Source organism: Natator depressus, chromosome 2, assembly GCF_965152275.1.
Source record: "Natator depressus isolate rNatDep1 chromosome 2, rNatDep2.hap1, whole genome shotgun sequence".
Taxonomy (NCBI): Eukaryota; Metazoa; Chordata; order Testudines; family Cheloniidae; genus Natator; species Natator depressus.
Genome location: NC_134235.1, coordinates 188,377,470 through 188,404,086, shown reverse-complemented (window position 1 = coordinate 188,404,086; position 26,617 = coordinate 188,377,470). Strand labels below are relative to the sequence as shown.

At 45.7% G+C, this 26,617-nt stretch overlaps 1 protein-coding gene and 1 pseudogene across 3 annotated transcripts in view; one reads left to right on the top strand and one right to left on the bottom strand.

The window, feature by feature from the left end:
* Positions 1-2,851: 2,851 nt before the first annotated feature.
* The window catches only part of POMGNT2 (protein O-linked mannose N-acetylglucosaminyltransferase 2 (beta 1,4-)), a 43,502-nt gene continuing 19,736 nt past the window's right edge, over positions 2,852-26,617 (top strand). Inside the window, exons 1-2 of one of the 3 annotated variants that reach the window (XM_074943290.1) lie at positions 2,852-3,045; positions 14,803-14,886. The gene's annotated coding sequence lies outside the window, so the exon portion shown is untranslated. The remainder of the gene's footprint in view (positions 3,046-14,802; positions 14,887-26,617) is intronic. The other 2 variants (XM_074943296.1, XM_074943294.1) reach the window with 2 other exon arrangements.
* LOC141983527 (U1 spliceosomal RNA) lies at positions 8,391-8,563 on the bottom strand (annotated as a pseudogene).

Below are 26,617 nucleotides of genomic sequence, written 5' to 3'. Positions count from 1 at the left end.
AGGGATGAAATTCAGGAGAGATCAGGAGCCTTAGCCTCCAGTACCAACCACGCTCATGTAACTCCCCAAGAAATCCTGAGAGTTGGCAACATTGGCATGAGAAGCATCCACAGCTTCCAGTGACTTCTTTTTAAAATAGCAAGGTGTACTGGTGCCTAGGGAAACTGAAAGATGTGATAGTGCTTTTGTTTATATTTAGAATGCAGCCTCTGATCTTCTTTATGTTACACTGATGGGTTCTTGAAATTTGTGTATTTCCCGAGCCTTGTGCTTGGCTTTAGGAAATCTGCAGAAACCAGGGCCCATCTGCACAGCTCTCAACTTAATGGCTTTTGCAGGGTTAATGGAAAATGAGAGCTGGCACTTTCCACTTCTATGCCCTTTCACTCCAGATCCTCTCTTTTTACTTCCATCTACTTTAAAAATGTAATTGGCCCTTAAGCAGTGACAGTTACAACTAATAGTGGTTTCATATTTAAGGAAACAGAAGTGAATGCTAATTTTTGGTTGGTAGGAAGGCAGTGAACCCAAAGCACATTCATCCCTGCTGCATGTTGCTTCCATCTAATCTATCTGTGTAAGATTTTATAAGGTCACCCCTCACCCTGGCATCTAAGTGCTTCTATCCAATGTCCTGAAGGGTAGCCCTGCATTTTGAAGCACTTGAAGGAGAGGAAGGTGATCAGGAACAGTGAACATGGATTCACCAAGGGCAAGTCATGCCTGATCAACCTGATTGCCTTCTATGATGAGATAACTGGCTCTGTGAATATGGGGAAAGCGGTGGATGTGATATACCTTGACTTTAGCAAAGCTTTTGATACGGTCTCCCACAGTATTCTTGCCAGCAAGTTAAAGAAGTATGGATTGGATAAATGGACTATACGGTGGATGGAAAGCTGGCTAGATCGTTGGGCTTAATGGGTAGTGATCAACAGCTCGATATCTAGCTGGCAGCCAGTATCAAGCGGACTGTCCCAGGGGTCGGTCCTGGGGCCATTTTGTTCAACATCTTCATTAATAATCTGGAGGGTGGGATGCATTGCACCCTCAGCAAGTTCGTGGATGATGCTAAATTGGGGGCGAGATAGATAGGCTGGAGGGTAGGGGTAGGTCCAGAGTGACCTAAACAAATTGGAGGATTGGGCCAAAAGAATTCTGATGAGGTTCACCAAGGACAAGTGCAGAGTCCTGCACTTAGGACAGAAGAATCCCATGCACTGCTACAGGCTGGGGACTGACTGGCTAAGCTGCAGTTCTGCAGAAAAGGACCTAGGGGTTATAGTGGATGAGAAGCTGGATATGTGTCACAATGTGCCCTTGTTGCCAAGAGGGCTAACGACACACTGGGCTGCATTACTAGGAGCATTGCCAGCAAATCGATGGAAGTGATTATTCCCCTCTATTCAGCACTGGTAGGGCCACATCCGGAGTACTGCATCCAGTTTTGGGCCCCCCACTACAGAAAGGATGTGGCCAAACTGGAGAGAGTCCAGCAGAGGGGAACGAAAATGATTAAGGGGCTGAGGCACATGACTTATGAGGAGGGGCTGAGGGAACTGGGCTTATTCAGTCTGCAGAAGAGAAGAGTGTGTGTGCGTGTGTGTGTGGGGGGGATTTGATAGCAGCCTCAACTACCTGAACGGGGGTTTCAAAGGGGATGGAGCTAGGCTGTTCTCAGTGGTGGTAGAAGACAGAACAAGGTCTCAAGTTGCAGTGGGGGAGGTCTAGGCTGGCTATTAGGAAAAACTATTTCACTAGGAGGGTGGTGAAGCACTGAAATGGGTTACCTAGGGAGGTGGTGGAATCTCCATCCTTAGAGGTTTTTAAGGTCCGGCTTGGCAAAATCCTGGCTAGGATGATTTAGTTGGGGTTGGTCCTACTTTGAGCAGGGGATTGGACTAGATGACCTCCTGAGATCTCTTCCAACCCCAATCTTCTACGATTCTATGATTTTACATCCAGACAATAAGCTGGTAAGTCCAAAGTAAGTTTACAGGACCAATCTCACTTCTGTTGTTTGCATATGCACACACACTTATATCTGTTGTGTGAGTCGTAAGAAATTATGGTTCATCCATTTAGAAAGAAGAATATTCCCTAGTGGAATGACTATGTGAAAGACAATACGGCACGACTAACAAAATAATTATTAGAAAGACAAGGTGAGTAAGGTAATATCTTTTATTGGACTAACTTCTGTGTGTGAAAGAGACAAGCTTTTGAGCTCATAGAGAGCTCTTCTTCAGGGTCTGGGCCAGATCTTCTCGAGACCCTGAGGAAGAGCTCTGGATAAGCGCCAAAGCTTCTCTCTCTCACCCACAGAAGTTGGTCCAATAAAAGATATTATCTCATCCACCTTGTCCTTCTAACAACCTGGGCCCAACACTGAATAAAATAACTACACCGCATTTAATGTTTAAAATAACAAGAAACAGAGGGCAAAGAGTCCTGTGGCACCTTATAGACTAACAGGCGTATTGGAGCATAAGCTTTCTGTTAGTCTATAAGGTGCCACAGGCCTCTTTGCTGCTTTTACAGAGCCAGACTAACACGGCCACCCCTCTGATAAGAAACAGAAGATTATTCCTCCTCCTCTTCTCCCTACTCCCCTACACACAGAGACACTTCCAGGAAAACCCAAAGTAAAGTAGGACTATATTACAACACTACAATCCCCACAATGCATTTAGGCAGTTCAGGGGCTGCCAGACAGAAAGTGACCATGCAGGCACTGAGCATGAGCAAGCGCTTGTCTGAGAGCGGTGCTGGGCGCTCCGGGACTGGACATAAACAAGAGAGCAAGCGCAGGGGTGGGCGCGCTTGCCGCTGCCCTTTTAAACCCACTTTGCGAGAGCGGCTGGCCGGGCTGGAGGAGCTCGTGCTCGCTGCGGCGCGCGCCTGGGGGTGAAGTTGTGAGGTTCCACGGGTGGGCGGAGACAGAACGCGGAGACCCTGCTGAAGCGGCGGCACGAGGGGGAGGAGCCCGGGCAGGGAGCTGCGGCTGCTGCAGTGTCCTAGGACCAGCCGCGGCGTCGGCGGCAGGTGAGGAGTTGGGCGTGAGACCCGGCCAGCGCGGTGTGCGGCGGGGCATAGACCAGCGGGCGGCGCTTGTTTCAGACCTGGGCTTGTTTTCGAGGGAGCGCAGAGGCCCCGCCGTTCTCTGCTGTGTGGACACTGAGGCATGCTCTGTGTGCTAGGCTGGGACTGGGAAACCAGGATCTCAAATATCGGCCAGGTTGGGGGGGGGGAGTCGGGCTTCGGTTGCTGTTTCTTGCAACTGCAAGGAGCTTCCGAAGTATAGGCAGCGTATATAATTTGAAAAAAAGAAAAAGAGTACTTGTGGCACCTTATGCTCAAATAAATTGGTTAGTCTCTAAGGTGCCACAAGTACTCTTTTTCTTTTTTCGAATACAGACTAAGACGGCTGTTACTCTGAAACCTATATAATTTGAGAGGAAAAATGGAAAGAAATTCGAAAGGGGGGAGGGACTGGAAACTTCCTGGGATATGGAGATTAGGTATGGGTGATTTGTCCCCATCTGTACATTGGGAATAATGATACTAGTCATCTTTTAGATTTCAAAGTGCTTTACAGAGAAGCTAAGTGCTATCTAAGAGTTAGGTATTGCTGTTATTCCCTTTCTTATCACTGGTTTCAGAGTAACAGCCATGTTAGTCTGTATTCGCAAAAAGAAAAGGAGTACTAAAATTGGTTAGTCTCTAAGGTGCCACAAGTACTCCTTTTCTTTCTTATCACTGTCACATATGTCTGTCACAGCTTGGTGCTTTCCCTCTTGAAAGCACTTTAAGACTGGGACAAATTGTCAGAATTCAAGCACTGCTCCTGAACTGGTCATGAGGCGGGAGAAGTTGATTACATTATGATACCAAACCATTGCTTAGTTCCCTATTGCAATGTTTATGTCCTAAAAATTTAAGTCCCTTGCCCCGCTACGGTGCCACGCCTGTAAGCCGATCCACATGGACAGCTCTCTGTGTCTGTTCATAGGCCCGTTAACTTTGAGATTTTTTTTTAAACTTTGGGGGGTAGGGGAAGAAAGCCAGCACTGAACAGAGCAAGTCCCAGCCCTTGAACCACTAGTGCCTCCTTAAACCTTTCTCCTTTGACTCCCTGGATGAAACGTTGGTATTAAACAAAAATGACATTGAGGGTTGTTTGTAAAGCTGGTTGGGAATATTTCAGTGAAACGTTCCCCCCCACCCCCATTAAAATAGGTCACTTTCAATGAAGTGTTTGTTGGGAAAGTTTTCAGGTCTTGGATGGAATTCCTAGGGTGTGGGTAAGAGACCTGACTAGCCAACAGCATTAGGGTTACAGCACTCACAGGGGATGTGGAAGGCTCCAAGTTCAAGTCCCAAGTTCAAGTCCCACATCCTCAGCAAGTGCCCTAACCACCAGTCACTCTCTCTTTATATAAGTAACTATATAGGCACTGAGGCAGAAAGAGACTGACTCTGCAGACTGGTGATTAGGGAAGTTGCCTGGGATTTCAGAGACCCGGGTTGAAGTCTCTGCTCTATCTGAATTGGAGTTAAGTACCTAGGTGCTTTAGAAAATTCCATTAGATGCCTATCTGTGTCTTTAGGTGTCTAAATATCTTTGTATATCAGGCCCTTCATGGTTATGGAGGCTGAATTATCCCATCACTTTAGTGGGGTGGCTTTCTGTATCACAGGTGATGTATGATGACTAAACATTATGGCAAAGTTCATATTGCTGCTGCCTCTTGTGTACCTGTTTGTTTGATAACCCTGGATTTGATTCTCCAGGATTATCAATCTGTCTGGTACCTTACATGAACACTAAATTCACTACCTTCTCCCCCCACTTCAGTTAACACACACTACTCCACTCGTATTTACATTGTTCTATTAATATATAATGGCTGCCATTAAAAAGGCAGCCATTGCCAAAAGACAAAATACACATTTGTTATCTAGTTTCGTACACTGCTGCCCGTAACTGCAGTATCTGAGCATCTGATAATTGCAAGGGATAATGTTAGAATATTAAATACCACAGTGGGATTACTATCGACAACATAATGTACAGTAGTCGGCATTTATCTATTAGTAAAGTGTTGGGAGAGAACATTTAGATATGTGCTCTAATTTTAAGATTGCAGGATGCTATTTTACATTTCTACCCGATCTTGGTATGTTTGGAAATTAGGGTTTCAACCTGTGCCCATTGAAGTCTCTGGTAAAGCTCCCATTGACTTCAGTGGTGCAAAAGTGCAATACCCCCCAACCAACACACTAGCAATTGACCTGGGGGACTGCAGAGCTAAAAGCGTGAGCTGCTACAGTTGCACTGTAGAGTCAGGGCTCTCTAGCGGGGGCTGAAATAGCTCAGTTTCTCTGTGGATCAAGCATTGTGGGGACCTGTAACACGCACTCACCAGTGAGTTACACAAAATTAGCTCCAAACTGTAAACACTTATGTACATGCCTAGGCTGGTGTGAGTAGTGCCATTGATGTCAATGGGGCTACTCTTATGCTTCAAGTTAAACATATTGTTTGCAAGATTTCTTAGTATCCTCGCCATCATTTTCATTGGCATACAGTAGCAATATTTTTTGTATGTCGGAAACCAGCCTCATTATTTATTGCTGCAAAAGCAAATCTGATGGGTTTATACCTTCAGGGTGGCAGTTCTACTTGGATACCCCAGTGCTTGCTTTAATTAGCCATCACTGGGGCCAGAGTTCAACCTCCAATACTTGTAAAGTATGCCATGGACATACAATCTACTTTCCTGTTTAATGTTTCGGGACTAATTATCTACAGCCATTCGCTGTTAAATAACAGTACTAAATGAGTTGGGTAACTAAATCGAAGTGTTTTTTCCAGTTAAATTGTCTGACCTGTCAACTCACTTTTGACCTTGAGTTTCTTGTGATTCTATTGGCCCAGCTGCAAATTAGATTGTACCATGCCGCGCTCCCTCCTCCCCCCCGATTTGCAACCCCCACCAATATGAAACTATTGGGTTTTTTTTAAGCTTTCTGAAACAGTTATGCTGGTTGATGTAGCCAGGGCATACATTTGTTCTCAGTGGCAGCATATTAGACTCAGCGTTTTCACAAATATTTACAACAAAGTTATGCCCTAGCCACACCAGCCAACCTAAGTGTTTGCAGAAACTGCTTTTAAAACCCATGGGGCAGATCCTCAGCTGCTGTAAAATGTCCTAGCTCCATTGACTTCAATGGTCATATCTAAAATGGTTTCCTAACATGAGGCATGTGAGTGTTTTTGGAGCCTAAATCTATTTCAAAATCAGATGCTACAGGTGAGCTGAACTTCATAGAAAACATAAAAATTGCTCATCAGACATAGTGGATACCACTGAGAGTGGATAAACACCAGAGCCTTGAAATCAGCGTGGGTGAGCTTACACCTGGAGTTTTCAAAGCGAGTTATTAGACAGTGCACAATCCTGTGTCAGACTGGCTTCACTTTCATAATTACTCTCTGATTAGTCCTGAATAGTCACTGCCACAGACATCAGGGTCTATTCTGTGATGTTTTTGGAGGATTTCTTTAATAGTTTCTCCATCAACCCTGTTTAAATGAACCATTCTACTTTCATAGTGATACCTGCTGGTGCTTCTCTAGCTCAGAATCTTGTCCCTTTTTTTGACTACGCTAAAGATATATTGGGCAGAAATCGTGTAACAGAGAGGCCACAAAATAACTATCAGAATCTTGTCTAAGCCCCGATCCCACAAAGACACATACACATGCTTAACTTTTAGCATGAATAATTCTGTTGAGTCCAGTGGCACTACTCACATGCATTAAGCATGTGTGTGTTTTTACAGGATTAGGGCCTTAACAGGGATGTTGTGAAATGAAAAGTGGAAGGTATAACTCTGTCCTTGCATCTGCGTATTGTAGGAATCTCATTTATAGGTACTGTTACATAAGAAAAGCTTTGATATCACTTACAGACAACAGGTAGGCTAATGATACATTTTTGTCCTAGGTATTAAATTCAATAGCTTTTAACAGTTTTAGGTCAAACTCTTAATTATTTGAAGAATGTCTTGTATTTATATGTTCTTTCTACAGGGAAAAAGAGCAGTGGAAAGTTTCCCATTTCACTTCATTAATGAGACTTAGTTTTAAATTTGACCAAGGATTTAATTTTTGGGCCAAACCAAGATTTTTCTAACCTGAAAGCTCTAGATTAATGTTGCCACAATTTTTATTTTTAAAATTCCAGTGGAAACAGTTGATTTTAAACATGTTAACATTTATCTGCATTGTTTGAAACCCTATAAATGCAACATGAAGCATCCCAAAGTGAAACGGATTTCATTGATTTGTTCTACAAAAGAAATGGAAGCAATGAAGAGAGAAAAAACTAATAAGCGAATTGGATTTTAAAATTCTTTCACTTTTAATCATCAAATGTTGTTACAACAGTTCAGAATTCTATCTGTTTATAATACATGATTTTTAAATTGACAGTATTCCTTTAATATGCATCTTCCGTGATCTGGAGGGACCACTGAGTATTTTAGCCTCTAGCCAGATTCTCCTTGATCTACACTAGATGCAAGAAGAGTTTGGCAGCAAATGCATCTTTAAGCCACCTTTGATCTTTTTACTTTCTCATTTCCCAGATGTAAATTAGAGCAGTCTCAGAGCTGCTCTAAACTGTGCTTTGCTGCAGCATCCCCCGACAGTCCATTCCACATCTGAGAATAGCCAGAGATGGTTCTAGCCACACCCCACTATCTACACCAGAGAGAGTAAGGCGGGGGAGCAGAGGGAGGGCACAGGGCTATCTGAGGACTTTCTTTAAAATTAAGGCTAGTTCCCATAACCTGTTTGTGCTGCGTTTGCAACCCCTTTATGTTGCCAGAGTGGCATAAATGGGCCACATGGAAGACAGAACTTGGGCCCATTCAGTCCTCCGCCTCTGAGCCTGCTGCTAAGGGTGCCAATTGTGATAGGGCACTCTGGGGATTGGACCTTGACAGTCAGCTCATTTCACATACTAAAAGGCTCTTTCCATTACTAATCTCGGGAGTCATCCCATCCATTCTCTCTCTCCTCTTAAAGAAGCCTGTTCTCTCACATGAATGCAATGCAGTACTTCACAGGAGAGACCTTTTTATCTCCCTCTTTACTTGTGAAATGGGTGCACTTTACTTAACAGCAGTAGCAGCCTTTACAACTGAAGGAACACTTTAGAAAAAGAAGAAAATAGCTATCTATTTATAATGCATAGACATGCTCAAGCCAGATGCTGAGAATTCCATGGGAGATTTGCTGTTGACTTGCATGGTTCAGGTTCTAAGTTTTGGAGTGAAACTTGTACATTTTGTGACAGGGTCAGGCCAGATGGCTACAGGAGAGTGTTTTTTGAGCATGAATGCAGTCCCCCACTACCACAAATTATGCAGTCAAGTTTCCCGCATTTGGGGAAATCGCAGGGGTCAGCACACCTGCAGTGCAATGGTTGAGCCTCACCCTGGGAAAACCACCTTCATGATCATGGTGTCTCCCCTGCCAGGTAAGAGTGTTCTATTGGGATCCAGGAAGTGGGCGGGCAAAGCTTGCCCACTGCTAAAGGATCCCCCCCCAGCCTAAGGGGGGGATCCACAGGACCTGGAAACCAAATGATTACGTGGGACAACTAATGAAGAACAGGAACGGGAGTGCAGTCAAAGGGTCAAAAGAAGGGAACCGGACGGGGTCACCGAGCAGAGAACCCCGGACAGCGCCCACCGCTCCTCGAAGGTGTCAAGGGAGTCGGTGGACGCCGCCCAGAGGAACTCTGCCCGGAGGCGTGAACGGACGGAGGATCGGAAATAGGCCCCGCAGTCGCAGGAGACTCCATCGGCCAACCTCCTCACCCTGGTTTTATAGATGGCCACTTTAGCCAGGGCCAGGAGGAGGTTGACCAGGAGGTCCCGCGACTTAGTGGGGCCACGGACAGGGAGTGCGTAAATAAGAAGGTGAGGAGAAAAGTGCAACCAAAACTTTAATAAAATATTGGTGAGGAGCCGGAATAGGGGCTGCAACCTGGCGCACTCCAGGTAGACGTGCGCCAGGGTTTCCCTCACGCCGCAAAAGGGACAGGTGTCCGGGATTGGGGTAAACCGCGCCAAGTACACGCCCGTGCTCACGGCCCCGTGTAGGAGCCGCCAACTGATATCCCCGGCGGGCCTCGGGACTAAGGTGGAATAGAGGCTGGCACACCGGGGCTCCTCACCCTCTAGAGGTGGCAGGAGATCCCGCCACTTTGTGTCAGGGCGGGACGCGAGGGTGAGGACATGAAGGGTGTGGAGCACAAGCGTGTAGAGATGTTGTTTTGGCGCGGTCTGGAACCGGACCGGCTGCAGCTCGTGCAGCCGGCTCACGGTGAAGGGGCAGGGGGGGCCAGGTAAGAGTGTTCCTATTGGGATCCAGGAAGTGGGCGGGCAAAGCTCGCCCACTGCTAAAGGATCCCCCCCCAGCCTAAGGGGGGGATCCACAGGACCTAGAAACCAAATGATTACGTGGGACAACTAATGAAGAACAGGAACGGGAGTGCGGTCAAAGGGTCAAAAAAAGGGAACTGGACGGGGACACCGAGCAGAGGACCCCGGACAGCGCCCACCGCTCCTCAAAGGCGTCAAGGGAGTCGGTGGACGCCGCCCAGAGGAACTCTGCCCGGAGGCGTGAACGGACTGAGGATCGGAAATAGGCCCCGCAGTCGCAGGAGACTCCATCGGCCAACCTCCTCACCCTGGTTTTATAGATGGCCACTTTAGCCAGGGCCAGGAGGAGGTTGACCAGGAGGTCCCGCGACTTAGTGGGGCCACGGACAGGGAGTGCGTAAATAAGAAGGTGAGGAGAAAAGTGCAACCAAAACTTTAATAAAATATTGGTGAGAAGCCGGAATAGGGGCTGCAACCTGGCGCACTCCAGGTAGACGTGCGCCAGGGTTTCCCTCACGCCGCAAAAGGGGCAGGTGTCCGGGATTGGGGTAAACCGCGCCAAGTACACGCCCGTGCTCACGGCCCCGTGTAGGAGCCGCCAACTGATATCCCTGGCGGGCCTCGGGACTAAGGTGGAATAGAGGCTGGCCCACCGGGGCTCCTCACCCTCTAGAGGTGGCAGGAGATCCCGCCACTTTGTGTCAGGGCGGGACGCGAGGGTGAGGACATGAAGGGTGTGGAGCATGAGCGTGTAGAGATGTTGTTTTGGCGCGGTCTGGAACCGGACCGGCTGCAGCTCGTGCAGCCGGCTCACGGTGAAGGGGCGGGGGGGGCCAGGTAAGAGTGTTAGAAGGCAGATATATTAGTCCCAGATTAAGCAGGTCCATTTTCCCTGGGTAAGGCAACAGGGGCAGTTCCAGAACAAGAAGGAACTTGCTGGAACAAATGTAGGCAGGCTAATAAGGACATCTGGAGCCAATTAAGAAGCTGCTAGAATCAATTAGGGGAGGCTGGCTAATCAGGGCACCTGAGTTTAAAAAGGACCTCATTTCAGTTTGTGGCGTGCATGTGAGGAGCTGGGAGCAAGAAGCACTATGAGTTGAGAATGAGAAGGCGTACTGCTGGAGGACTGAGGTGTACAAGCATTATCAGGTACCAGGAGGAAGATCCTGTGGTGAGGATAAACAAGGTGTTGGGAGGAGGCCATGGGGAAGTAGCCTAGGGAGTTGTAGCTGTTGCACAGCTGTTCCAGGAGGCACTCCAGACAGCTGCAGTCCACGGGGCCCTGGGCTGGAACCTGGAGTAGAGGGGCGGGCCCAGGTTCCCCCCAAACCTCCCAACTCCTGGTCAGACACAGGAGGAGTTGACCTGGACTGTGGGTTCCACCAGAGGGGAAGGTCTCTGGGCTGTTCCCTGACCCACATGGTGGATCAGCAGAGGTTGCGGGGATTGTTGTTCTTCCTTTTTCCCATGCTGGCCAGTGATGAGGTTAGCTGAGTGAATGGCAGGTTTGAGCCACTAGCAAAAGTGTCCAAATTGAGGGCTGCTGTGAATCTCTGAGGCGAGCAAATCTGCCAATAAGCGCAGGACCCACCAAGGCAGAGGAGGAACTTTGTCACAATTTGTATGTAGGTAATAAACCTCCCCCGACCTCAAAACAGTGTATTTATTTCATAGTCAGTGTTGCTTTCAAAAGCCTTCTTAGAACTTTAAAGTGCAGTTCTGTTCTGAAAAGTGATTGCTAAAATGGTACCACCTTATTCATCGGTTCTGCTCGCTGTGTGTAGTCGACGGTATCTGTTTGCTTTTGTGAATAAAATACTCTTTACTCCTGTTAGCCTTGCAGAGCCAGCACAACTGAGGGTGGTAGCTGGATTCTGTTCCTCCTTTCGCACCATCAACAGAATTGTTAGCGAAGCTCCAGTCAGTTTTATCTGGGTGTAGCCATGGAAGGCAACAGGGTTACATTAATCTTGCTGTTGATGCGAGATTTTGGCACTGCTCAGGCTATGATTTTAGCGCACTTTTTTTTTAAAGTAAATTTCACAGCAGAGGTGCAGGGAAAAAAAATTCAGGAGCAGTTTTTTTTGCGGGGGGGGGGAAGGTTCACCGTGAGATCACTCCACAGCAGCAGCTCCAGTTTGTGCAGGGCTGGTCCCAGCTCCCCACTCTTGGCATTACATTTGGCACACATGGTCGCAGTGCCGCTGAGGTTTGGCGAGTCTGCCCCCCAGCTTCATCTATGAAGGGGTGGATGGGGCAGACCTAAGTGGCCCTGGAACCACATATGCCAAGTCACAGTGCCTGGAGCAGGGTGCCGGGACCAACCTCATGGGAGAAGAGCCGCTACTGCGGGTTGAGCGCAGGGTGGATTTATCATGGACTTTATTCAAATACGAGTACATGATTACCATGAACACTGTGACATCTGTGCCAAAATTGTAGCCTGAGTCATGGCCATTGTAGCATTAACCTGTTACAGAAGCCTGCATTGCTGTTGACACAGCAGTGTGTTGCAGTCCTTCTGAATTGCTGTCGGAGCCTGCTGGTGATATTCGTATGGAAAATAGTGGCAGCTTTAATACAATGCACGTGTACGAACATATCCAGAACCGCAGAGCTCCCTCTGTTGGACCTGACACCTCAGGCCTGAACACTGCAATGAGTTCTGTGTGGGTGGCCCCAGCACATGCATGGATCCCTATTGATAGGCCCTGATGGCACTCCCTGTGGGTGCAGGAGTCTGGCTGCACAGAGCTGGCTGTAGAGCTGTGGTCAGGAGCAGTAAGAAACCTGTAGCTAGGTAGGATAAAGCTAACATCCCGCTGTTGCTAGTGTCTCTTAAGTAGTGTGGCGATTTTCTTTATGTAACTTCCTTTTCTTGGGATAGCAGGAGGAAATACACCTAGTCATTAATAGGTACAGATTGTGTTGGTGGGGGAGGAGCAGAGGTTAGCATGAGTCCCTTATTCTATCATGGATCAGGTAAAGAGGAAAACAAAGTGATTCTGATTTAATTTTTTTTCCTCTGCAAAAATTTTGAAAATGGATGGACACCACCCAGTGCCCTCTGGCAGAATTTGCAGATGTCACTTTCACTCTTTGATTTATTGTCTGTCAGGCTGTATTGTATGTTCAAATAATTTTTTTCATTTGTAACTGCTTCTGACAACTCTGAACTGATCCTGATCTGACATCGGGGCAGTCAGCCTTAAAAACATACTTCTATTTACAGGATTTTATTGGTGGTGCCTGAAATTGGGTGCTCAAAGTAGCCTTTTTCTTGTTTTAAGATGGTGAGCAGGTGTGGTGTTCTTGTATGCAGCAGGTAGAATTGCTAAAATTTAAGAATAAGGATGCTCTTATGGTTAAGGAACTGGAGTGGTGCTTAGAAGACCTGGGTTCAATTCCTGGCTCTGTCACAAACTTACTTTTTTGACCTTGGGCAAGTCACTTAATATTTCTGTGCCTTAGTTCTCCATTTCAAAAATGGTTATAATAATACTCCCTTTGTCTATTTAGATTGTAAAGCTGGCAAAAAAAGAGAGGGGGAAAAAAAGACCTTGCAGAAAGGGGGCCTCAAGGTGCTACTGTAATACAGATTCTAAAGAATAGTTGTAATACTAATTCATAAAACAGGATTATATGTACCAAAGTGATTGGCCCCTTAGATATTCTTCTTGCTAGTTTAATAACCAAATAATTAAAGCAAGTTTTGTAGCTATGCAGAAATATATAGTATAAGTCTTAATGCATTCACAAAGCTAAGGCTGTGCTTTGTAAACCTGAAGAAGCTAAACACGCTGCAGACAAGTTAATTTTTTTCATTGGACATTTTCTGTGCCATAAATTGAAGTTTTATGTAGCAATTATGCCACAATAACTAGATAAATTCCAAAACCTATTAGTGTTCTTTATCTTTTATTGATGAGGTCAACAAGGAAGTAATTATGTTTAAACTTTAATGCTTTTTGCTTTATATAACTCTTGGTAGAGAGCATAATAAGCTTATGTGTTGAGGTGGCGGGCGAGGGTGGAGGCACAAATTGAGATGGGCCTGAGTTGCAAATTCAGATCCAGGCTCAAGTCCAGATTTTAAACTCTTTCATGCCTGAACCTCTTTAACATTTGGTTGTGCAGATCAAGTCTGGGCCTATCGCTTGTTCGATCTTAAACCGTTTTTATGATATTGGAGGCAGGAGGGCCAAAGTCTGACATGTAATGCAAAGCTGGGAACAACCTTAATTATGAACTCACTACTACCACTCTAGAATGTATCTTGCAAAAAAAAAATTCAAGTTATAGGTGCTCTTTATTCATATTAAAGAAGCTATTGTTTATATTCTGGTGATTTCAGATGATACAAATGTACTTTGTGAATGATTGTGAGCTGCCTCCATATTTTGGAAGCAAACTGTTCCTTTCTTAGGTGAATGAGGAGAGCTTCTCTGTGGTTCCTTGGGTATTGGCTACCATCAGAGTCAAGATATTAGACTTGATGGATCATTGTTCTAAGGAAAAATACAGAGTCACATACTTCCCTCTGCCCCTAAACTCATGTCAGCAGGGATGGCATAGCTGCAAGGTCCTTGTTGGTCCCAAAAACTGGGGAAACCCTTTTGTATGGGAAATGTTCTGTTGAGGCTCTGTGGATGCAAATGAGGGTATCCAGAGGCAGCCACTGTTTTGGGGACTGCCCCTCTAGAAATCCATAGGGATTATGGGTGTAAAATAATGGTGAGGGAGGGCTGGAGTCCATTCAGGTATAGGCCTGGGCTCCAGGACCACACTACCTTTGGGGCTGGGGAAGACAAGAACCATCATAAAGGCATAAGGTCTCTTGGTGGATGGTGTTGGCTTGTGCTGGACTGAGAGCATGGCCCCTTTTCCTGTTTTGGTTGGTTGCAAAAACTAGCACCTTCAGCAAATGATTTGAAGGAAGTTCTGTGAATGTGACCTTGCCATATTTCCTGTCTGCTACCTGTGTATTTTCCCTAGAGGAAGGTCAAGTTGGCTTTCAGTTCGTAAATAGATCAATAAATTAAATCTTGCCAGAGCTAGGAAGCTAGGGCAAGATCGCAAATTGCCTGCCCAGGCATGGGAGGCAATGCTATTTGGGAGGTATAGAATCCCACAGGAAGAAGGCCAGCAAAGGAATGAGGCGGGATAAAGATGCAGTCCACTGTAACGCCATCTGGGAAGGGCAGGTTCTGGCATGAGCTCTCCACATGCTGTGGCCTGTTAAGTGGAGTCTGCATCTGTTGCAGCTGAGATGATTTTAAACCTCTAGTGGTAGAGGGTGGTCACTACCTTGACACATTACCTTCTTTATTATAGGTAGTGGCATGTGCTGGAGGAATCTGCAGTGTGATTGACATTCTGTGGTGCTTCCTCTTGATTTTCTTCACGACAGGAGAGGAGGTGAGTGGGTGGAGGTTACTTGAGATGTCTGGTTGGAGGCAGAATATGATTTATTAGTGTTCATTTAGCTGAATGGATACACATCATATATATTTTTTAGAAATTTGCAAAATAGGGTACTGTTGTATTTTATTGGCCACTAGCAATCACCTCTGTTGGCATAAAATCTTGGCACGTTGATACCTACATGAAGTTTATAATGTGTGTCCTATTTATAGTGTATTTACTGTATAGCCAGCATGTCTAGTACAGATTTACTAAGACAATGTGTATAAATAGTATCGACATCTAACAGGCAGGTATAAAGTTAATGTAGGATTTAACTCTGGACACCATGTGTTCTGTAGACATACTGGATCAAATTTATGGAATCACATGGATTTAATCTGGTCTGTTCTTTCTATATCACATTTAATAATAACCACTCATTTCACAGAGTATCTATAGCTTGGATTTTTCTTTTGCATTAGTACAGTATTTCTAAGTTGTGTGTCTTTTTGTTATGTGCATCTTCCCATTTCTGTTCCCCAGAGTTGATGATGGTGTTCTGCAATTAGACTGTCAAAAAAAAATAAATAAAAAGGTGGATGCTGATTCCTTCAGTCATGATGCTGTGAAACCTACTTCTTGATTTCTCCACAGTGTAGCAGCAAAGGGGACTAGCATGGCAGTGCTGTACTTCATCACATTAAGGATGAAAAATTGTGTCCTAGACAGTTTATAGACATGTAAAAACACAAATTCATGTCCTGAAGAATTTACAGTCTAAAGCACTGATCCAGAAAAGCATTTAAATTTGTACTTAATTTTAAACACAAGTGTAGCCCCATTGACATTGAATGGGACAACTCAAATACGTAAAATTAAGCACACGTGTAAGTGCTTTGCTGGATCAGGGCCTGAGTGGTCAAAGGGAAGAGGAGAGGCATGCAAACCGATACTTTAGCAACAGGCTAGAATAGCATCTGCAGAGTGAGGGGGTGTTGGGAGTGAGGACCAGCAGCTAGTGTGCTTACCTGCTAGCTTAACCCGCAGGCAGTCTAACAAGCACAGCTGGGCCCCATTTGAACTACCTGATTGGCTGAGAGGAGTAGCAGACCTGCTCTTAAGATCAGCAGCAGTGTACTGGCTGCTCAAACTATTTGCCTACATCTATGATAGTTCCCGCCCCTGCTTGTTCCCAGCCCAGCCGTGCTCCTGTCTTGGTCCTGGTCCCAGTCCCACTCCAGCCTTGCCTCACTCCAGGTGACCTCCGCTCTGATTCCTGACTTTGGCTCCAGGATCTGGTGTCTGACTCTGGTTCTGACCCTGGGCTCTGACTCCAGCTGTGACTCTTGGTTCTGGCACCTGGCTACTGACTCCGGCTCTGACTGGTAGGCCTGAACACCGATGCCCCAGTCCCTAACAGTTTAAGCAGCCAAAAATCCATCAGGAGAAAAGGGGCCATGTTCTCTGCCATCCTGGGTTCCACCAAAACAAACCTCTCCCTGTTGGAGATAGTGTGTGCTATACAGAACTTGCAGGGTCACGTTGCTGCCCTGAAGCTCCAATGCCGAACCAAAGAGTCCACTGCCAGATAAGTTCAACAGTGACCATGGCAAATTTTGTGGAGTCCTGCGTCAGGGTCGGCTTCTGTTTCTCTTGCAACCACAAGCATTCCCCTCCAACCAAACCCAACTAGGAAGGACTTACCATCATCTTGCTGACTGGGAAGGCCCTGGTCAAGGCTCCCTGCTGGAGAAATCTAGCCTGCTCCTGGGCCTGTTTGAAAACTTTGTGCAACTCTGATAATCTTTGATGACCTGGACTACACATACATAACAGAGGCTGTGCTTGAAGCATCATGGCTGGGTCACTCCTATCCATTGCCAAATTCACTGCAGAGTTTCTACATCTGGTAGCGGACGCTGGGTGGAAGGAGGCTGCGCAGCATTATGACTTCTGAAGCAATCAAAGACTAGCTGGTGCAGGAGGTGTCCCAGCCTGGCCTGGATGATCTAATTGAACTGATCAATAACTGTCTGACAGAAACAATAAGAAGTCCTTGTGGCACCTTAGAGACTAATGAATTTATTTGGGCATAAGCTTTCGTGGGCTAGAACCCACTTCATCAGATGCATGGAGTGGAAAATACAGGAGTAGGTATAAATACATGAAAAGATGTGAATTGCCTTACCAAGTGTGAGGTCAGTCTAACGAGACAATTCAATTGACAACAGGATACCAAGGGAGGAAAAATAATTTTTGAAGTGGTAATGAGTGGCCCATTTCAGACAGTTGACAAAAAGGTGTGGGTAACAGTAGGGGGAAATTAGGTTTAGGTTTTATAATGACCCAACCACTCCCAGTCTTTATTCAGGCCTAATCTGTTGGTGTCCAGTTTGCAAATTAATTCCAGTTTTGCAGTTTCACGTTGGAGTCTGTTTTTGAAGATTTTTTTTGTTGTTGTTGAAGAATTGCCACTTTTAGGTCTGTTGTTGAGTGACCAGGGAGATTGAAGTGTTCCGCCAAGAGCGAAACTTAGCCTCCTGTGCCTTGCTGGTTTCCTAGATCCCAGCTCACCAACTGCTGGCTTTGCCCCCTAGACTGAGCCCATGTAAATCAGCCCTGGCTTTCTGATGCTGAGAAAAATTGATGCCGAAGGGCAGATTTATGCCTGTACTGGGGAGAACCTGGACACTTTGCATCAAGCTGTCTTGCAAAGGCTTGACCTGTGTCTTGGCTGGGAAAACATCAAGTCCCAGGCCCATTAGAGGGGACTGGGCTGGGTTGGTATTCTTCTAACAGCAGTATCCAATTTTGAGATTTGTTTGCTGGTACTCTGGCGATGGCTACCCAGAACCTAACACATCTCTGACTTTCCCTTCGATACCCCACATGTCTCAAGTCCACCTGGAAGCACTGGTGGTTTTGGGTGCCTCCACTAATTTCATGGACTTGGAGTTTGTGCAAGTGCACATGACTGCCATCCAGTGAAAAAGCTCTCTAGACTTGGTGGACTTTGTTGATGGGTCACTTCTCTTGTTGGGGCCCCACCAGACTGCCCCCGTGGAGGTCACCATCCTCCAGGGTCATCAAAATACCCTCCAGTTTGGGCTCATTTAAGCCCAATCCTCTCTGGTTATCCTCAGTGTAGCCTAGCTGGCTTGCTAGTCGCAGTTTGCATGTCCGTTGGCAGGCACACACAGTACACTTCAACTCCCTGCACTGTGGGCAATCTTGACTCCCAAAGCCCAGCCATGGGCCAAAAGTCCGCTGCAGTTTAGTCTGCCTCCTCAGAGAATGTTAGGTCGCAGGGAATCTCAGAATCCCATGTCACCTCCTACTACTTCTGTGATACCTGCTAAATATCAAGAATTTGTGGATATGCTCAATAAGAAGAATGCAGATGACCTTCAGCCGGGAGCCAAGATCCATTTTGGTGGCATCTACTCCCTCTCTGAGTATAGGCGCTCTAGAACTACCTTCAAGAGAACCTTCAGAAGCATTTCATCCATCATATCTCTGTGGCCCTGTGTGGATTACAGGGTGTTAAACAAGGTTACCATCCAGAACCAGTATTGCCTACCCCTTATCAGCAAACTGTTTGAACTACTTCACTCTGCCAACGTCTTCATGAAGTTAGACCTCCCTAAAGTTTATAATCTGGTGTAGATTAGGAAAGTGGAAGACTGCCTTCTGTACCCAATATGGACATTTCTAATATCTGTTACCTCAGTTTCCCTAGAAACCAACCCAGGGTTACACTTATATTTTTATTAAATGCCTCTGTTGGATCAAACAGAAAAGGGATGGGGCTTATTCATGCACGCACTCATTCATCGCATTCATACCCTCATGCACCCACACACTCACACAGGTGGAGAGTTACCGGAGACAGCAGAGGAAGCCAAAGCATAGTAGATCTGGTGTGTCTGCCTGCAGTCACGGATCCGGGCTGGCGAGCAGATCAAGAAGCAGGAGGCTTGTGTGCATGTCTTCTTCCTTTTTTGGAAATGGGCGGTTCCTGTCACATACACTGAGTTTCCCTTCTGTGTCTGTCACCGAGAAGCATTCCCAGGCCTCGTTCCTTTCATGCATACCAGGAGGTTCTTTTCTTTACAGCACCCCATGTTTGCCTTCTGAGGGCAGATTACATCAGACTCTCACCTGTCTCCTATCTCTATTCTCCTTGCAGTTCCTCTCCGCCCAGTCCCCCCCCCCCCACTCCCTTGTTCACACTCTCTCTGATTGCGTGATGGGGTATTGCTAAGCTTGGAGGTTTATACAAGTGGTAACTGAAAAGGTTACAAAGCTTAAAAGGAACAATAACTAAAGATACAAAGTTTGCAAAAGGTTACAGTACTTAATGATCATACTAGTAATGACTGAAAAGTTACAAATGTTACAATCACATTCCGCTGGATTGAGCGGAGGCTTTACATGACAATATCTAGTTATGTCGATTGGCCTGAGAGATGGTCTGGTGACCTTCCAGCACTTTATCAATATCTTCAGGGACATGCTAGACCATTTTGTAGTCATCTACCTTGATGGTATCCTCATCTTTTTGGAAGACCAGGATCTTCATGATCGTCCTGTACACAGCATGCTAGAGAGACTCTATCAGAACCATCTGTATAAGTTTGAGAAGAGCGAGTTTGACTGACTGAGGTACAATTGAATTCCTTGGGTATATATGTCTCCGAAAGGGCTAACCATGGATCTGTGCAACGTGGCGGTCATATTTAATGAGGCTACCCCGAAAGGAGTCCATGGGGTACAGCAAATCATGGGCTTTGCCAATTTTTATAAGCAATTTATCAAGGGTTTTTCTAGCTTAGTTGTCCCTATAACCGCTCTTCTGCATTCACCTGGTCCCCAAAAGCCCAGTCCACCTTCAAGTAACTCAGAGAGAGTCACCATGACACCCATCCAGACCTCACAAAACCATGTATGGTAGAGACTGATGCATCAAACTTTTCCTATGGGCATAGTGTTGTCCCAGTCACTAGGGCCCCATGGCTAACTGCACCCTGGTGTCTTCTACTTATGTAAGCTAGTCCAGGCAGAGAGGAACTATGATATATGAGACAAGGACCTGTTAGCCATAGAGGCAGCCTTTGAGGAATTGCACCATCTCTTAGATCAGTGGTTTTCAAACTTTTTTTCTGGCGACCCAGTTGAAGAAAATTATTGATGCCCGCAACCCAATGGAGCTGGGGATGAGAAGTTTGGGGTGTGGGAGGAGCTCAGGGCTGGAGCAGAGGGTTGGGATGCGGGCTGCAGGGTGAGGCCGGAAATGAGGGGTTCAGGGTGTGGGGGGGCTCTGGGCTGGGGTAGGGGTTTGGTATGCAGGAAGGGGCTCTGGGTTCAGGGGGGCTCAGGGTTGGGGCAGGGAACTGGGGAGCAGGCTTACCTTGGGCGGCTCCTGGTCAGTGGTGCAGTGGGGATGCTAAGGTAGGCTAGTTCCTACCTGTTCTGACACCACGCTGGGCCCTGGAAGCGGCCAGCAACAGGTCTGACTCCTAGGCAGAAGTGCACAAGCAGCTCCGCGCAGCCCTCGCCTGCAGGCACTGCCACCCCCACCCCCACCCCAGCTCCCATTGGCTGGGAACCCTGTGGCCCCTTTTCCTAGCAGTCAGACCTGCTGCTGGCCGCTTCAGGGGTGCAGCACAGTGTCAGAACAGGTAGGAACTAGCCTGCCATAGCCGGGCAGCACAGCTGATGGGACTTTTAATGGTCCAGTTGGCGGTGCTGACCAGAGCCGCCGCGACCCAGTGCCTTACTTTCCGCGACCCAGTACTGGGTCACGACCCACAGTTTGAAAACCACTGTCTTAGATGGGGCCAGACATTCCAGTCCAGGTCCTTTATATGCAGCCAGGCATATTAACCAACGTCAGATCTGCTGGTCCCTCTTCTTTGCCGAATTCAATTTTGTAGTCATCTATCGCCCAGGGATAAGAAATGGAAAGGCTGATGTCCTGTCCCATAAGGTTGAGTACCATGGCTCTGGCAGGGGAACTTCTTCCACGTTTTTTAAACTCCAAAATATTAGGAGGGTTATCTGACCTAAACACGCACAAAAATGTAAATAAAAATGTTCATGTCAAACCTGTGCTTCATACATTAAGTATTCTCATATTATGCTGAAGTCAATCTTTCCTCATTGGTTTTCTCATCCTACCTGTTGTGGTGGTTGTGTTGCAAAAAAAGGTCACTGAAAAGATAATGGGGTCAGTTAGACCCCCTCAATGTTGTTCAATGGGGAAAAATGAGAGTACTCCACTTTCAAAGTCTTTGGGGGGTCTCTTGGACCCAAACACATACAACAATTTAAATAAAACATGATAGGCAAACCACTACCGCTTCTTTCTTTAAGTATTCTCAAACGATGAAGAGGACAGCCTGCTAGCATTGGTTTTCTCTGCATACTTGTTGTGGTTTTAGGGTAGCGAAAAACGTCACTCAAAAGGTATTGAGGTCAGTTAGGTCCCAAATTAATTATGTAGGTATTTCAGTATCAGGTATGTTTTTATTTTGAGGCAGCAGTTATGGTATGATTGTATGACTCTTTCAGCATTGTTTTTATCATCATAGTTTCAGTGGCTTTTCTTTTTTAAAAGATGTGAGACCCCAGATAATGTTTGCCTCATGTATCATCACAATTGTCCAGAAAATTGAGTTTCTTTGAAGATAACACTGTCAAATGGATTTTCCTGGAAGCCTACATGTGCTAGGAAGAATTTCTGGGGAAACCACAATTGTCAGATACATTTTCTGGCAAGGCCCATGCTTGACAGATGTTGCTGCGGCAAAGACTCGCTGTTGCATTGCACATGCAGATTGCCTGTTTAATGCATATATTATTTGGATTGTGTTGAATCACACATGGCATAACAGAGTAAGGGAAAGATGTTTCTTAGGGATCTGGATACAGAAATGGTGAAACCACTTGTTCAAGAAAGGAACATTGCAGTCTTGCTTTGGCTTCTGGGGAAGCAGCGTCTTGTGTGCTTTGGTATTAACAAATGGGGAATATATTTCATCTGTACCCGAGAAGAGGACAGAAAAACACACCAAAACGGCACAAAGCATGAACACTTTGTATGTTCAGAATATATCATCTGTTTGCTCCATTTGTTCAAAGTAGTAGGCCATTATACTGCCACTTTACTGTGTTTGCCTTTTTATATTCACTGGTTACAATAAAATCTGTTTTAAATGCATCCCATGTGGGGTATCTTCTAGTTTTGAAATATGTGGGCGGTGTCTCCAAGACCCCAATACGGAAATAGTTGTGATTTATGGTCCAATATTAGGGTTAATGCAGCCAATTTTGTTAATGGGGCAATAGATGGCAACCTGATGTCTTCCATGTGTTCCTTGTTGCCTGGTGACCTGGTTGCTTCTCAGATCCTCCAGGCTTTGGATGGTGTCAGTGTCCAACCTGTCACCAAGTTCAGATAACAGGATGACGTCCTCTACCATAAAGGCCGTATTTATATCCTGGAGGGACAGATTAGGCTTCCAATCCTGAAGCTATGCTCTGATATGTACCAGTTTCTGGCAGGAGTTTCTAAGGTTTTGGACATAGAATCCCTCATCTCGTCTTCATATCATCTGCACACCAAAGGGCAAATGGAACAGGTCAACCAGATCCTTGAGCAGTTCTTCAGTTCAAAAAGCAGTGAGGACCAAGAAAACTGGGTTTCCCCGCTTCCCTGTGCGGAACTTGTGTATAATAATACCGTACACGTCTCCACCCTACAAAGCCCCTTCTTTGCCAACTACAGGTTTCATTCTCAGTTTCACTCTGACATCCCTGTGAAGTGTCTGGTACAGCTGACATCTGCTAAGGAGGCTTATGAGCACCCTGGTGACCGTTCCACCAGGCCACCCCCAACCTTGTCATAGGAAATGAGGTTTGGCTGTCCACTCAGAATCTTAGGTCAGCGTCCCCTTCAGCTAAGTTAGACCACCAATATCTCTGTCCATTTCATATTCTGGAATGGGTCAGTCCAATGGCATTCAGATTCCAGTTGCCCAATATTTGCCCCCTTTTTTTTTTTTTGTCTGGGACAGTGTATTCTTTGCTTTCTGATGCTGATACTCAGTGACTAGTTACCTTTCACTGTAATCAGGCTGGTGTGAAGTTGTACTTGTTTCTGTTTGATGTAGACTTGCATTCTAATTTAGAGAAGAATGTCAGTGTATGAAGAGAGAGACTTTCAGATTGTGGAAGGGAGATTGTGATCTCGTGGTGTAAATCAGAAGTAGTTCAATTGAAATGAATGTGGTTACATTTTTGTAAAACTGAGGTGACAGGAGAATCTTATCTGCAATGGAGCCCTTTATTTCTATATTTTTCAGCTACTGGATCAATTTGCTTCTTTTCTCTGACTTTCTGTTTTTGGATATTACATGTTCACCTTTCCTCCACACACTGGGTGTTTGGGTGTGGGTTGTACTTCTCTCTTGCTTTCTCCTCTTTTCCTGTGCTTTTCTTTCTCGACCGCTTTATTTCAGTCTCATCTCCCTTTTTTATGCCCGAAATCCCCACTGGCCCTCAGAGTAGAAAATGAAGTTTAACAATCTGTCTCAACCACAAGGTCTCTTTTTTTTTTTTTATTTTTTTTTTATTTTATTTTTTTTTATTTTTAAAGGAACAGTTTACAAGAGGAAAAGTCAAGTGTTCTGCAATTTTTACTCTTCCTTTTTAAAGATTCTTCCTGAATGCTGAAATGTTCTTGCTAACTTTATTTTTTGCCCGGTTATGGCTTTGAATACTATTTGACTCTCTCTCACACACATTCAGAACCTTATTTGCTTGTGCGGCCATGAAACTATGTATAATCTTGATTTCGTAACCAGTTGATGTTCTTGGTTCTGTCATAGAATATTTTGGCTCATCCTTTCAGAACACACGTGGAAGTGTCTTCCTCTCCCCCAGCCCTTGGCTGTGTCATGTGAAATTTAAAAAGAGATATAGATAGTCAGTGACAGTGTTGACTGTGAGGAGGAGTTCAGCTGAATGCCTCTTCTTTAGTTGTTCGATGTCTTTTAAGAGTGAAAGGGCCTGGGGGGCATTTTGATGATAAATAAGGGTTTCTTGGTTCTTTGCATGAGTTCAGCATCCATGAAGCTCAGGTTGCTGGCACCCTGCCCCACCCCACAAGAGGCTGGGATTGGAACCTCACCTGCCCCCCCCCCACAAGGGGCTGTTGCTGTTTGCTGCAACCCTGCTTGCCAGCCTCCCCCTTCCCATATGAGCCCTTCCTCTCCCCCACAAGGGGCTGGCATCTCCACTCGCCCCTTCCCACAAATTCCTCCGCACTGCACTTCTCCCCCCCCCCCCTTTTTTTTTTTTTGGACAATAGTGGACATTTGTTCTGTTTCCTCTTGCCAGCTGATCAAGTTGGCAAGAGCAAATGGGACCAGTGCCCACTTTTGCCAAAAAAGTTGGGACAGGGCTTGAAAAAGGGACTGTCCCGGCCAAAACGGGATATATGGACACCCTATTCAAAGGGGATGTTTTGAGGGTTACTCCTACTTCGCATAAGGGTTGCAGAATTGGGCACTTAGGCCCTATTTGATTTAAGCCCTTTAACCCATGCTTTATTTTAAGCTATTGATCTTTCTCTGGGTTTTGTACTGCTGCCTATCTCTTGTAACAGTGGAGCACCTTCTATGTAGAACAGCAATTGCAGAGTGTCTCGTGGACTTTTTGGAGTCTCTGTCTCTTCTCCCTTCAGGGGCTCTAGAAAGCTCTGCTTGGTTTTGGAGGAAGGGGGTTCTTTGTCTTTGCGAGGGAAAGGTTGATGCTGTGAATGACTTTTTCTGGTTATGGTGGAAAAGTTTTATCCAAAAGGAGGGCTTGCAGCATTTCCTAAAGGTCTCATCCTTGGAATTCCAATCTCAGTTCCATTTTAACTGCAAACCATTCTACAGAACAGTCACAGCTGAGGCTTTCCATGCTCAGGAAAATGTGTCGGCTGTGAATCAGTTGTCACTCCGTCTGTGTGTTTGCTGGTTGCTCCTGCCAGATCTTTGCTTTGACACTCATCCTTAAGCCCACCCCTGCAATGTCTGTGTGATACGCGCGATGTCCCAGATGATAGTAAGAAGGCTGCCTAAAGGCAGGTGGTGGAATAGCCCTCCTGCCTGATGCACCCTGTCTCTGGGTAAGTATATTGATACTTGCCATCATTGCCAATTAAAAACTGACTGCAAACTGGTTGTCAATTGTAGTGGCAACAAGTAGGAGTTCAAAGTCTGTGCAGAGTGAAAAATGAGCAGGAATGTCATGGCTTAAAAAACTGGGCACAAAACTACAAAGGCTATTTTAGATTTCTCCAGCACTTACCCAAGGGTCTCCATACCAGGCACATGACCATCAGTCCTGGGTCTCTTTCACAGAAGAGTCTGTGAAGCTGGGTCTTCCACACAACAGTCTGTGTCACTGATTGCATTCTGCAGCATTGCCAATGCAGGGAGATGTCCACTTTGAAAAATTATATTTATTTGTTTGAGATAAATCAGATTTGGCCCAGAAATCTTGCTGTTGTGACCGGCATCATTTTCTCCCACATCTTTCACAGTGGGAGGGAGGGAGAACCAAAACCTAAATAAAATAAAAGCCGCACTAAGATCAATTTTCCTCATAATTTCCTTTTGTGCTCTGCTGAGACTTTGGAAAGGAACACCTGGGGAAAAGATCTGAACCTACACCACATGCCTTCAACGCACCTCCACATAACTGCCCTTTGTTACAGAGAGATACCGGCTGTGGTTCCTGAGTGGTTAGGCAGTCCTTTATTCAGCACTAATACTATTGTGTGAAAGCCTTCGTATTGCAGAAGAGTGAGTGTGGGGTTTTTTTTTTTGTTTTTTTTCCAGTCCTGATGATGCTGGTCACTTTTCAATGGTTTGTTCTTGTCCCTACTCCTTGCATCTGACTGTTTTGTTCTTTGCTTCTTAGGCTATTACTCATGTTCATGCAGAGAGCTGAGAGTTACTAGAAAATGCAACTGTTCTCCCCGTCCTCTATCTGGTACAGCGCATATATGAGGCTACCTCACACCTTGGGCCCGGGATAGTAACAGTCCTCCATATACAAATATAGTTCTGTGCCATGATGTCCACAAGTAAATCTGGAGAGCAAGTTACAGTGAAGACTTGTGCTGCCAATAATATGGGGGGGGGGGCAGAGTGAGGGCAGCCAGCTTCAGCAGTGTTACTGAGCATGCTCAAGCCCAACAGCAAATCTGGGGGGGGGGCAGGGGGGAGAGAGTATTTGACCCCGCATGCTCCCCCACCTCCCCATGTCACCTCTGGCAAGTTGTTTATTTTATTTCTTTAGACTTTTATAAAAGGCACCAATTAATCATCTCTTGGTGCACAAAACGTAAGAGCCATCTTTTCCTTTCTTAATTACAAAGTTGAGCCCCTATTCAGGAAAGCGCTTGAACACCTACTTAACTTTGGACATGTGCCTAAGTGCCAGTGACATCAGGGGGACTTAAGCATGTGCTTAACTTTAAGTATTGAATATGTGCTTAAGTGCTTTCCTGAATCAGGGCCATAGTGATGAGGGTTTTTATTTTAGTGTATTTCTCATATGGGCACCCACATACAATGATAATGGGCATAGTATATCCTGTATTGGTAGATATTTCAGTATATCCTGTATCGCTTTGTAAAATTACATTTGCTTTGTTCTGTGCCGGATCTATAACTTGTGGGGTTTA